At 36.1% G+C, this 13,880-nt stretch overlaps 1 protein-coding gene across 2 annotated transcripts in view; it reads left to right on the top strand.

Moving 5' to 3' along the window:
- The window catches only part of camk1b (calcium/calmodulin-dependent protein kinase Ib), a 37,572-nt gene that overhangs the window by 10,354 nt on the left and 13,338 nt on the right, over positions 1-13,880 (top strand). The gene's annotated exons all lie outside the window — the stretch shown is intronic.

Raw genomic sequence — 13,880 nt, 5'->3', positions numbered from 1 at the left:
CATAATTTAGAAAAGTGAAAATATTTTTTTTTACTTTGGTGAAGGTGCTTTCACTGTAGGAGTGAAATCTTAATTTTAAAATATTTATTTTGTTCTTATTAGATTTTCTCTGTCTGATATTTAAACTTGTTGGTTGATCTTGTTAGTGTGACAAAACTGAAAAAAATTGTAAAAAAGAATTACTTCTTCATAGCACTGTACTTATTATTTCACAAAAATTTACTCAATTATAAATTAAAATCTCAAGCCCAAGAAGAATGTTTATTTCGCTGACCACATTTAAGATTTATTTTCAAGATGTTAGGACGAAAAATTTCATTTCAGACATAAGCTGACGAGATGTGTGGCCTGTCGCAAAACTCAAATAAAATGCCTTTTTTCTACTTTCTGTAAATGGATTTAAGTGCTACAAGGTGACAATCTTTCATGTGGAATTCACTCTTGCAGAGAAAAAACTCCAAGGTATCCATTTTCAGTATCAGTAAGTCTGAGGAAGCTCAAATGGCATAAGAAGCTCTTTAAAAGGGGACTGTGTTTTCTAAAGATGTGGATCAGCGTTTTAGTCAGGCTATGAGCTAGACTTTGGTGCGTGGTGATAGCTAAAATTTAGATTATTGAAGAAGAAATGAATGCAACCTGGCTGTTGTTTATAACGCTACAATTAGGTCTCTTCCATCCGTGTCCCATGAAGCCGCTTTTGCAAGAACTAAATGAACAATCCCATCTGAGCCCAGTTAATGTGCTCATACATGAAAAGCCTTCCCATCCTTTCAACACTGTCGCTGTCATTGTTCCAGTTCCCCACCTGCCCCTGGATCGGGACTGAGCCCGTCTGTGGAGAGATCACCTGCTCGCTGCCATCGCTCAGCTGTGTGCACCACATCCATTTGCCATTGCTGGATTGTTGTCTTGGTAACAACAGGAGATACTTTCCATAATGGACTCAAGCAGTCTCTATGGAAACAAAGTTTTTGATTTGCTATTAATAATCCAACACTGGGTACATATGTGTGCATTGTGCATGAGATCAACCCGCTTACATGAGAGAGCAACTAACGAGCGTTCAAACATTTGTTTAATTTGATGACATGTCTCTCACATTTCCACAATAAGGGGGTCGTTAGTGATGTTGCAAAACAATGGACTTTTAGGATAAAAGTCCATTGTTTTACCTGCCATGTTTGAATAAAATTTAATTAAATACAAAATAAAGTGCTTTGTTCTTAACAGCACATTATGTATGCTTTGTGGCTCTAATCACAAATACTCATCTGTGATTTAAAGAGGCCAAGTACAAAATAATGGAGTAAATCTCTCACAATATCAGATATTTGAAGAAAAAGCTAAATGAAAAATACAAATTTTGTCACAATTGCTTCAAGCAATCTACATGTGACATAATAAATGCTAAAAAATACTAAATGCTGTGTATGAATCTCTGTGGCATGTGTTTATTTGTACTGATAATCCCCAGCTAAAAAGCACATGTCCTGTAATCAAAACAGATGGGGATTAGCAAAACAACACTGGGCAACAGCACTTTAACTACAATCAACTCAGATCCTCATCTGCCTCCCTTCTTTATTTTAATTTCTGTTACTATTTTAATCACCCTCAGCCATTATCCCTGTGTCTGAGGGATAATGTACAGCATAAAGCAGCGTCCCTGCTGCCAGAAATCCAGACCTATTCTAGGTAGCCTTTGTTGTCACCTGCTCTGTGTCCCAGATTCACACCGTGTTTGCTGTGGAATAGGAATCCCGACGTATCCTGCAGCGCTTTGAGTTCTGTCTAAAATTAGGATGTTCGCTACGCAAGGATGAGGACACAGAACCGTGCCCTTGACCAAACTGTCATCAGAGTTAGAGTCAGTAAAAATGATGGTTGGTTGCAATATTGAAGTTGGGGAATAAGAAAAAAAAGTTGACTTTGGCATTGCATCTTGTGCATATACTGAATAAACCTTTGTAATGCTTCAGTGACAGGACCTTTCAAAAGTGTTCATAGTCCCTGAATTATACGCATTAAGTGATACACTAAGACAACATGGTGCATAACTGAAATGGCAAACGTCATGTCTACTAGTTTTTCATCACCTTTCCACCAGTTTTGCACATCTAGAGACGGAAATGTTTACTTACTAAGATGTGTAAAATTGTTTTCACGCACACAAAGAGCATGTGTGAACGTCAATCTCCAAGTCCTGAAGCAAATTTTATTGAGAGCTGCATGCTGACTGGACCATTCTAATCCATAAACTTGCTTTGATTTAAACCATTCTGTTGTTAGCTTCATGGTTGTTGTCCATTAATAACCATAATTAACCATAATCATTATTAAATTCAGACTAATTTTTCTCTTTGAGATATGTCTATCGTGTGGGGAATTATGTGTATCGCATATGATACACACGTGGAATTGTATAAGTTTCTACATTGACATATTCAGAATCCACATGTGTTTATGTGCTTTTTCATGTGACTCACATCATTCATAAATGGAAATTTGTTAGTAGCACACAAATTGTGTGAACCCAAGTGAAATTCATGGTCTTTTTTGTAAGGAAAGCCTTTTGCAGCCTCTGTCAGGGTTTCTTCCTGGATTGACCCACTTCCCTCACTCTTCCAAAGAAAAACATCCCAACAACATGATGCTGCCACTCCTATCTTTCACAGTGGGGATGATGTGTTCAAGTTTTGTTGTGTCAGTTTTCGAATTCGCATCGTGTTTTGCACATGCAGGTCAAAAAGCTCAGTTTTGCCCAAGTTTAGCTTAGATTTTTTTAAATACCCAACTAATAGCGCTTCTGTCAACTCCTTCTGCATCACAGCTTTATTTATTGTTTTTTTTGTTGTTTTTTTAACCTGATCCTATTTCTCCACAATTTCATTCCTGACCTGTGCTGTTTTCACTGGTCTTCATGAAGCTGTTTTTTCCAGTAAGGTTCTCTACCGAACCTCTGAAGCCTTCTCAGAGCAGCTGCATTTACTTTAAATATTTAATTACACACAGGTGGGCTATACTGCTAAATATGTGACTTCAAAAAGACCAATTTGCTGCACTCAATTGAGGTGCATCAGAGTAAAGGATGATGAATACAAACGTACAACACACGTTTAAGATTTTTAGCAACAATGTTAAAAACCATGTCACCTTTTCTTTCTACTTTATTATTAACTGTTAATTTGTGTTGGTCTGGGATCTAAAATCCAAGTAAAATGAATTATTTTGTAATACAAAAATGAAGGATGCCTCTACAATATTAAATGTGAATGTTTTTGATCTGGTTTATTTTTATTTTAAATTCAAACATCATGTAATTCTTTACACAGTTATTAATATTGCATTGTCTGCAGTAACCTTAAGCTTAATAGAAATATTCTTAGCACAAGCAGTCATACTCTGTTACAATATTTGACTTCCATTTATCCCGCTGCTGTGTTGCAGTTTCTTCTCGTCAGATGTTGATCTCTTTATCTCAGAGCCTAGAAATAGCTTCATTTCAAAAGCGTTCCCACACTCGGCTGCAGGCTGTGAGATTTCTCTTCTGACGACAAACTGCGCTAATGAACTATGTTGACTTTTCTGGCATTTAAATAGCAGCACATGTTCTCATGCTGCGACCAGGGAAGGGAAAAATCCTTGGCATTTTCTGCCCAGAATATATGGCAAAACACGCAGGAGATAGAGGAGCAAAGAAGGGAAGCCATGAGAGGAAGAGGAGGGTGAAAGTAGGCGAGGAGTAATCATCTAAAATCGTTAGAGCTGATGGGAGCGGCCTGCCTGGCTCTGTCAAACGCTGACCCACTGGCCCCTGCCCTTCGCTGCTGTTATTGATTCAGAACGAGGAGTGCTTGTGTTTCCGTGACTCATTACACAAAATACACCATGGCTGAAATTGTTGTCCTGTTTCTTTTTGTGTATTTGTGTATTCTTTCTGGCTAAATGGTTGCATCAGATGTCTGTTTCTGTTCCCTCTGTGTTTTCCTGTCGTTGACCTTTGCCTCCACTGCCTCCATCTCCTTTCCTTCCTCTATGAATGAACAAAGAGAAGCCATTATTTTCTGTTCAGCAGAAGGACAGCAGATCACAAATGCTTGTTTGACAAGCTTGTGATCTTCACTGCCAATTGTATTCTTTTATCATCTTTTAAATCAGATATAGTGGCTAATGGGACAGAAATCTAAAAGGTTTATAATTTATGATGAGCATAAACTGTTGTAAAGGGAAGTAAATATCACTTCTAATTCAAATCCTAGAAAGAAGGACCCTTTGTTTTATGAAATATAGCCTTTGTTGTGAGTTGGTAACAAGGCGATTATTAAAATAGTAACAATTTAATCCAATTGTTCAATCATACTTGCACCTTTTGGCTGCATTATATGTGCCTTAATTTGCCACCTTTTCTGATGAGGGGAGAACTTCATAAATTTCCTCCTAAGCTTATTTCTGTATGTAAGTGTTAGTGTGGGAAGTCACTTCAGATACAGTTATGGATGTTAGGGACTATCGACTCTGCAGATAACTAAAATAATAAAAATGAAACATGTTTTTGTTGGGAAGATTATGTTAAATAAACTTGGCTGCAGTTTTTTCAAGGACAGTATTTAGGTTTGGCTATCAGAAAAGTAAAAAACCCCTTCATAATTATTTTCTAAAACATGCTATCTATGCCTTTCAAAAATGCTCACATTTTTACCAATCGTGCCAAAGAAGGAATGTGCTTTTACGGGCAAGTTAGAAGCACATTGCACAGATAATGTGCTTATCTGTGGATCTCTGCAACTTTTGGAGGAGTTGCAGAGATCCACAGCTTAGGTCAGCAAAGGAAAGTTATTAGTAATTTACAAATCTGGCCTTTAGTGAAGAACTGCATGTTGTTGTTACAATGAAACCCTCTGGAATAAGTCATGTAGGGCACATAGCAAATATGTGGAACAAGCCTCTTGGCAGGTTTGGTTTTATCTAAATCCAATTCAGAATCAGTGTTTGTGGTTCTGATATAAGAAAGTCCAAGAGGTTTGAAGACGTTTGCCTTGTGCTGATCCTTGTGTTACTGTGAAATCCCCATCCTTGATTAAAAATAAATCCACAAGTTTTAGGTTCACTTTTCATACTTTCAAGTTATGTGTTAGTAACTGTGAATAGATTTGAATAAAGACTATCAAATAATTTAAAAATGTATTTATATTTGGGTTCCATTGTCTGGAAACGTCCATAAAACGAAGGAATTTAATTTCCAGGATTTTATCACTTTCTGGTGAACAGATCTTTATTTGAGTCATTTCTTCCTTCCTTGAACCTGAAGAATTGTGGGATTTTTATATGAAAACTTGGTTGTGACACTGTCTCCTATGGCACATAAATAACTTTCTTTGCAGTTCTCTGTATTTACAAAACTTCTTTTCATTAACTTACACTCCGCTCAGAAATTACTTGGAGTTGTTGACACTGTGAAGATACCTATATATGCAAACAGGCTCTATTTCATGAGTGTTTCTATTCTGATCACTTCTTAATTATTCAGTGTTTGTTTTTTGAGTTGGCATCAAACGAATTTAAATATCTGAGAGTCGTTCAGACAACGGAGAAACAGCCACCTCTATGGAGCAGATGAGTCTCCCAGTGTGAGAGCTGCCCTGCTTCATCTATTTTTCATCCGTCTCCCTCTCAGTCTCTCTGGGCTTCCTTTTTTTTTTCTTTCTCCATTCTAACTCTGCCTCTTACCCCATCGTTTACTGTCATGTTCGCCCAATTATATCACAGTGATGGCTCCACCTCATGATTTCAGTTGTTTTCCCTTTGGTTCCTCCCATTTTTCTGTGCAAAAACTGCCCTGAAGTTGCTACAATCATTTTCAATTTGAACTAAAAAAATAATTATATATATATATATGTTTTATTTTTTCGGATTATTTCAGACTAGATCAGTGATGACAGCTTACACTCTTTTGTCAGTGGAAACACAGGACACTTTGTTTCTGTGCCTCACCTTGTAGTTTTTCTGAGCCTCTGATTAGAGCATAACCCTATGAATGAGGCTCACGGCACTGTATTTTTGTTCCTCTCGCTGACTTATTATACTAACTTTATTCTGGCTCCCTGTATGGACACATCTATAAACGGAGACGTGCATTTTAAAACCAAAGAAATGAGAAGTAAATAAGGAGGAATTGCTTTCTATAAACGTGGATTTATTTATCTACTTTATCCTCTATTATTCAGTTTCAACTTTCAAAAAATAGAGACTTGTGCCCTTTTGCAACTCCAGCACTGTCCATTTAGCCCTGCTTATTTCAACACCAGCTCTTCAGTCCTACCCTGACCTAATTCAAACAGAAGTCTGCATCTCAGCACAGCGCAGCTCAGCTCAGCGTGGCATAGCTTGTAGATCTTAGAATACAAACATACACAGACGCACACATAAATGTGCCCACTGCATGGCCCACTTATGCACCTCCATCTGCTCATGGCAATAGGCTGCCTCTAACAGTTTTTAGAGCACTCTTTAGTTTGTCATAGATGTATGTTCCTACAGTTTCCCACAGTTGGTATATTCCAGCATTGCCAAAATTACCCCACATTTCAAGCTGTCTAAACGTCAAGATCCCGGCAATAAAGACACCGTGATTATGCAAGTGATATTTTCTCAGATTTTCTTAAGTGGTCACTGCAAATGATGTTCAGTATATATTTTTTGTAATTTTAGTATAAATTATATTGTAATTTATACTGTTATAGTATAAATCAAATTTTACTGAACAAAGCTCCACATGAGAACAGTATCTTTTTCAAAAATAAAAAACTCAAAATGCACAAGCCCATATTTTATTTTAAATGACTGCGGTTATAAAAACACTGGGAGAATTTGATGAGTGAGGAATAAAGCTACTGTGAAGAAACTGCCACCCTGTTCCTTCTTGTAACCAGAAAGTTGACTAATGACTCCAACTAATACCACAAACTCAACATTTAAAAGGAAATAGTGTTTACACTCCGAAACGAACTCCAATCTATGTTCAAACAGCCTTATAAAAACTTTGTTACAGAACCTGCATTTGTTGTTTTACAAGTCTTATGATGTTATTGCAGTATGTCGAGCTTTTAGTTTACAATAGTTTACTTTCACTATTGACATTCAGTTTGGACATAGCCAGACGTTTCTCACTCTTTCCATTGTAAGGTTTTATATTTAACATAACATTTTAAAAGATAATCTGGTACGTATTGGTTTGTTTCATGAGGAAAATACACCTGATTCCAATGATAAAATAATGCACATTATTATTATTTATAAACGCTAAGCCAAAATAAACAGTTGGCATAAAACTAAGTAGAACCCTCACCGCCTCCACAGAAAGTAAAGAGGAAGAAGCGGCATGAGGCTAATCAAATGCAGTCCAGCAGCTGGTCATCATTACATGAGAGTTCCTCTAGAAAAGCAGAAGTTTTTAATCAATTTGCAAGTCTGCAGCATAAAACACGTGTGACAAATAGTGCTCTTTGTTCAGACCTTACAAGAAGCAGTTCTGCATTCAGTTCAGCCAGGTTTCAGTTCACTGATGAGTTCACGCTGTTTTAGCACTGTTGCTGACAGATTCATATACATTCTTTAAGTACATGAGCCACTTGTCCACAGTATGGTCGGATTGAAGACTTCAGAGCTGGAGTTTTTCCATATATTTTTGCTTCAACTTCCTTCTGAAATCATCAAAGTGAAGCTGAAAGCGAAAATATAAACATTGGCGTAAATTACCAGGGTGGGTCCGCACACTATGCGGGGGCCTCTTGGGAAACTAGAGAGGTTTTTTCCCATCGAAATGTCTAAAGTTTACTCTTAAGCTATCTAGCGTCAATCTTTCATTCATCCCCAAAAAGAGTGGCTTTAAATTACATCAAAGTGAGTTGTTCATCCTCATTTTCTCAAGTTTATTTATATAGCATATAGCAACAGGAATGAGTTGATTCAAGTCTTTAACTTTACAGCAATTCCTCATACCAAGCATGAGAAAAAAGAGCCTTAGAGAATACAAAAATAAAATGTTTTTGAATAAACTGCAAAAAAATCTACAGCAGTGTCCTTTTGACGGATGAGAGCAGAGTGGAGATGTTTAGCTGTAGTACATCGTGGCTAAAATTTGGCATATCAGCACAAACACTATACAACAGCTGTGAAGCAAGGTGGTAAGAGGCTGATGCAATATTTGCTTTGCAAGAATACTACCTAGACTCCTTGCATTTTGTGACTATTTGCACTAAAAATAATTCAGACTCAATTGTATGGCTCTTTTCCCCAACAGCTGCAGCTTGGAGGTCATGAAGTAGAACTGAAGTAAATTCACAGTAAAATGAATGAGATTTTGATAAATTTTTCTAGATTTCCCTGTTATGCACATTGAAATTTTGTTTTAAATACATGTTTAAATGTGTACCCCGCCTCCTGCCCTCGACCATACAAGGAAAGCAAAGATAGAAGATGGATGGAAGGATTAATGAGCACAAATTAACTTTAAAAAGACAAAAATACACTTAGAACACTGGAACGTTGTGTCTGTGATTTCTGTATTAAAACCACTAAAAGAAGATGAGCTTTCAAAAGCAATAGTGGAGATTTACTTTTAGCTTTCTGTCATCCTGATTAGCTGGTCTTTGCGCACTGAAGAAATGTAAGGCTGAAGGAGGTCACACAGAAAAGCTGGACATTCACACATGTCGGCATAAGTATTTTGAAATCTGTTGTCTGATGTAAAATAATTGTATTCCAGTTAGAATGGTGGCATTTTGAACTAACTTTAGATGTAAGTGTAAGGTAGTTTGCATGTTAATATATTTTTGGAGTATTTGGATTGTCAATGTTGTAACTGAGGACAACTGACAGAGTGCAGCTACAGAAAACCAGACTGCGACATTTCTCTCTTTTGCTGTTATGACCTAAAGTATCATCACTCTACTAACCATGAATTGAAACCAAAGTTGTTAAACTTCAAGACATGTCTGTTAACTAGTGGACCCACTACAGTCAGTATAAAAGTGTGTATAATGTATTTTGTAACATACAATAGTCCAATCTAATATTTTTTCATCAGATTGGGTTATTTTGCATCTTCATATTTAGACTTAGACTTAGACTTAGACTTAGACTTGACTTTATTGATCCCTTGGGAAGACTCCCTCAGGAAATTATAGTTACCAGCAGCTCACAGGCAAAAATGTGGCACACAGTAAGCATACACAAAATACAAAAAAATACAAATTAAATACAAAACAAAGAATATAAATACAACACAAAAGGAAATTATAGCAATTTGGTCGATAGATTGACCAGGGATACAAAGCAAGATGGTCTTTTTATGTTTCAGAGCCAGTTTCACAGTTGGGTTTCTCTCAGCTCTGATTGGACCAGATGGTCCTTCCCTATGTCTCTCTGACCTTTCCACAGTTACTATTTGTCATCCGTTTACATACCTCCATGACCAACTTCTCAGCAGGGCAGAATGCACAATTCACGCAGTCTGATAAACACGGCTTTTATAGGAAAATAAGAACACCAGCTTACATTTTTTTTAAAGTCCTCTCAAAATACATCAAAACTAGAGGAATGCCTCCTTGTTTGTTTAGCGTTATCTCCGGAAAAGTGTTGCTATTGGCACTCGCACCTGAAGCAGATGGCCACAACAAACTTCCTACTGACTTTCGATTAAGGGAAAAGATGCAAAGAGGATGATGACAAGAACAAGTTAAATGTGAAACTCAATGGACAGCAAAGTTCCTCAGTTTTTTGTTGCTAATCTAAATTATGATAAAAGCACAGCTTTTCTCATTGAAATAATGTTTTGTATTTTTATTTATATCCCAAACTTTTATATTCATTTCGGCCTTTTGCCTTAGTTTGCATATAGTGGTACCTTCAAAAAGTGCATTACTGAAAAATAAATTACACTGAAAAGTTAAGCAGGTTGAATTACTACATTATTCTTTACATTAAAAAATAAGCAAAAGAAAACAACAGTGATCATGCTGCTTTTTACAGCAATGGGAGATTTTTTTCCCCCACATCCTAAAGTTGTATAAGACTCTACACATGTGGATTTTCCCGTCTTGTGAGGTTAAGCCTTTGCGTGAAATATTTGCACGGTAGATTTCTCAGAATACGCCCAATTGTTTGGATTGTGGCAAGTGTGTTTTCACTAAGGATTTAGTGGTTATTAGTTGTGCTGTGTGTATGTGTTTGAGTGACTGTGTGTGTATCCTCTTCCTGCACACACGTCCCATGGTGCTTAGAGGAATGTCCTGTTTGGAGCTGGGGTAGCTCAGTAAACACTGTTGTTTACTTTACAGTTTAGCTGAAGTCACAACTGGGATTACACTCCCAGCAAACTCACAACACTCATTCACACCGATATCCAGTCGCAACCTTAATATTTACACATTACATTTAGAAAACACAAATAATTTTTATTCCAGCTGACCTCACAGGAAAGCTTATAGTATTGCTTGAAGTCGGAGAAAGATAAAATATCTTTTTGCATTTAAATATCCAGTTTCATTGATGTTACAGATTTTACAAGACTTTATTTATTTTAGTTTTTTCTCAGAATATTTTTGTCCCATCTCTCTATTCTTGTTGTGCAGACTCATTGTAATCTTTCTGGACATCAGTTTTGTTGATAGATAAGTCTGTGTAACATCTGCTACACTCTCTCTCTGAAGATTATCCGCTTCTTTCCCTTTTTGTTGCTCAGAGCTAAAGTATTCAGCCGTGTAGTTTCATAATGCAGTTTCTAGCAGTGTTTCCTAAACCTGGTCCCCTGAACACATTGTTGTCAGCGGACAACAATGTTTTTGTTTTTTTCTGTTGAGTCTTAAGTTGTTCAAATCTTGGTTTAATGTGATCAAAATGGGGGTTGGTTTAAAGATTGCAGTATCTTTAAATATACTGCAATTTTATATATACTTTATATAAAAAGCAGACATAAATATGCTTTATATATTTCCTTGCACCTAGTTGGTAGGTGGCCTGAAGACAAGGTTTAAGTGACACTGGGATGCAGGACAGAGGGGAGACAGTTTATATGCTTTTGTTATTAAAGTTTTCTAGTCAATAGCTGTAAATTTCATATCAGTATTTTCATCAGACATTCCTTATGATGAACCCAATGCACATCCTACAGGCTGTCCATGATATAAAAAAAATACAGTTAACCAGAACAGGCTAATTTTCACCATTGGTCTCTGGCCCAATTTTGAGGCTTCCAGGCTTATTGTTGACACATTAATAAGTTGTGGACAACTGATTAGCATCCTGACTTGCATAACAAACTGCAAGGCACAGTGTATTCTGACACCTTTATAATAATCATTTGCTTCTTTAGCAATTTGAGCTTAAGCACCTCAGCTGTTCCATCAGTCCATACAGGTCAGCGATTTCTTCCCGTATTCATGATGCTCTTTGGATGGCCCTTAATAGATGCTGACTTTTGCATACATGGAATAACCTTTAGGAGCCTCCATTTCTGGACATATTGCCTCCCTGTCAATTAGCCATCACATCTTGTCAAACACACTAAAATCCATCCAAAAGCTTACCAAAGCTATGATTTACACCAACTTTGAAGAGAAAATGTTGATTAGTTACCTCATGTATTGCAGTCAAACATAGGTGCAGTAATGAAAAGGTTTCAGTCCTTTTTGCTCTATCTTTTAGTAGTCACAATGTTGTATCTTATATTTTATTAATTTACACTGTCATATGAGAAATATTGATGGAAAATTAAATAAATATTTTTCTGAGGAACTTATAGCACCTTGAGTGTATCTGCTAATTGGTTTCTGTATTGAGATAAGAAAGGGCACTTCTTGGTATTTCTTGACATAAAAATATTATATACATAATATACAGTTACAACATTGTGTTGTAACTGTAGAAGTCACACCATGTTTGTTGTCAAAGTAACATCAAAATCCAATGTCTTGATTCAGCTAAGATTGTTTTGTCCAGAGAATAGAAAAATACCAGTTTTAAGTTTTTTAGTTTACTATCTCTGTAACAAATTGTCCAGAGTGAAAAGAGACATGAGAAAGAGGTGATAGAAATCAATATTATTTGTCATGTGAGTGTCTGACTTTGTAACTTTCTTCATCAAGGACCAAAAAAGCAACAATCATCAACAAGTTTTCAAATATTTAAGAACTTATATGTCAAAATTTATAGAAAGCCAGAGATGGATATATGTTGAATGTTTAAATTATTATTAAAATCAGATGTCTGACATTGAAAATGCTTTCTAGAAATATGAAACAAATACTAAAATAAATATGCATGCTTTTAAATTTCAGAGGAGTTCTGCATTTAATTATGTAAGTATTTATCAAATTATTGAGACTTTTAAATAAATATTTAGACTTTATTTAAATGAGCAGACAATTTTTTTAAATTCTAGATTGACACTTTTGCTGTCAATATTTTTCCAACAGTACAGAGAAAGTTTTATCTGACCTTTGCTGACATACAAACCATATTGCAGTTTAATTGTGTCACAATAAACATCTGGTGACATTTAATATTTGTGGCATTGTGTTCAAATGCTCAATGTAAAGATCCTAGTGTTCAAATGTTCTTCTATCAACAGTTTCTGTGTAAGATTATTGAAATATACTCTGAGAAGCACCCGTTCTTTATCATTTTTAATCTGATCTTTGTCAGAAAACATTTCAGTTTGTGTTGAGTTCATTTGTGTTGAATTAGTCCATTGTTGATGTTCAGCCTTCATGCAATGCAAAAAGCCATGCAATGCATGGCTTTTTGCCGTAATCGAAAGCAGAAGTACTGCACTAAAATAAAGTGTTCAGTATAATGTGACAGGAAGTCAGAAGTGGAATGTTGCACCGTTGTTCTGATGAGATTAGTTTGTTGTCTGTTTATACAGGTCATAATGACAAATCAACATGTTTAATTGACGTTTCTTTCTCTGATCTGTAAGGAAGACCTCAGTGTCACATAAAGTTTTTAAATGACTTCAAGTTAAACAATTCTAGTTTTAAAAATAAGAAGAACTTAACTTGTAGAGGTTTGTAATTGCTTCTCAGGTCAAAGGGTGTATGCACCAGAGTTGGATCCTGCCTCAGCTTTTTGGTCTGACGATATAGCTGCATGGAAAATGTCAACCAAGTCATAGTCATCCAGAAGCCACAGAGGAATTTGTAGCTCTGACGGCACCCTCCACACTGCTGGATTTTTTCCAGAGCCATTAGCCTTTCTGTGGCAATGATAGTTACTAGATGAGTTGTGACCAAAAAGCTTCATTCCCTGAATAATTGTCTAACACAACATTGCATTATCTTAATCTTCTGGATCTAGACTTCTGTGATAAAATTGTGTTACTGAACTGGTTTCTAAATGTTTCTTAAGGACTGTAAATCAAATGTAATGATTGGTGTAAAGTTTTTTCTAAGGCTTATATATGCAGACATTTATTTTGATAGACACAAACATCTTTCAGAGTTGAGTAAGAGCTTTGTTTCGCACTCAGGACAGGAAGAGTAGAGGAATAGAGGAAGATGTATTTTAAAACTCTGGTAGTTTGGTTTTGACTGTATATTTTTACCTTTATTGTTTCAACATTTCAGATATATTTGGCTCAGTTTAATATTTAACTGCAGTAAATTGAAGCTAAAGTAGACTCACTAAATCAGATTTATGCAAAACAGGGAAAATGTCAACAGTATTTTTTCCTGTAAACATTTTGTTTTAAAATCTTTGCCAACTTTAGAAGCAGTTTCAAGTCATCCAGAGTTTCTCAGAGTTGTGTTGTTTTTATACAGAGGAGGCTGTTATTTTTAGTACACTGTGTAGGTCAGATGGTTTCTCTTTCTGGTGACAGT

The sequence above is a fragment of the Poeciliopsis prolifica genome, unplaced genomic scaffold, assembly GCF_027474105.1.
Source record: "Poeciliopsis prolifica strain line A6 unplaced genomic scaffold, Auburn_PproV2 SCAFFOLD003, whole genome shotgun sequence".
Classification (NCBI taxonomy): domain Eukaryota; kingdom Metazoa; phylum Chordata; class Actinopteri; order Cyprinodontiformes; family Poeciliidae; genus Poeciliopsis; species Poeciliopsis prolifica.
The sequence above is the reverse complement of the archived record's forward strand: the minus strand, read 5'-3'. Positions and strand labels throughout refer to the sequence as shown.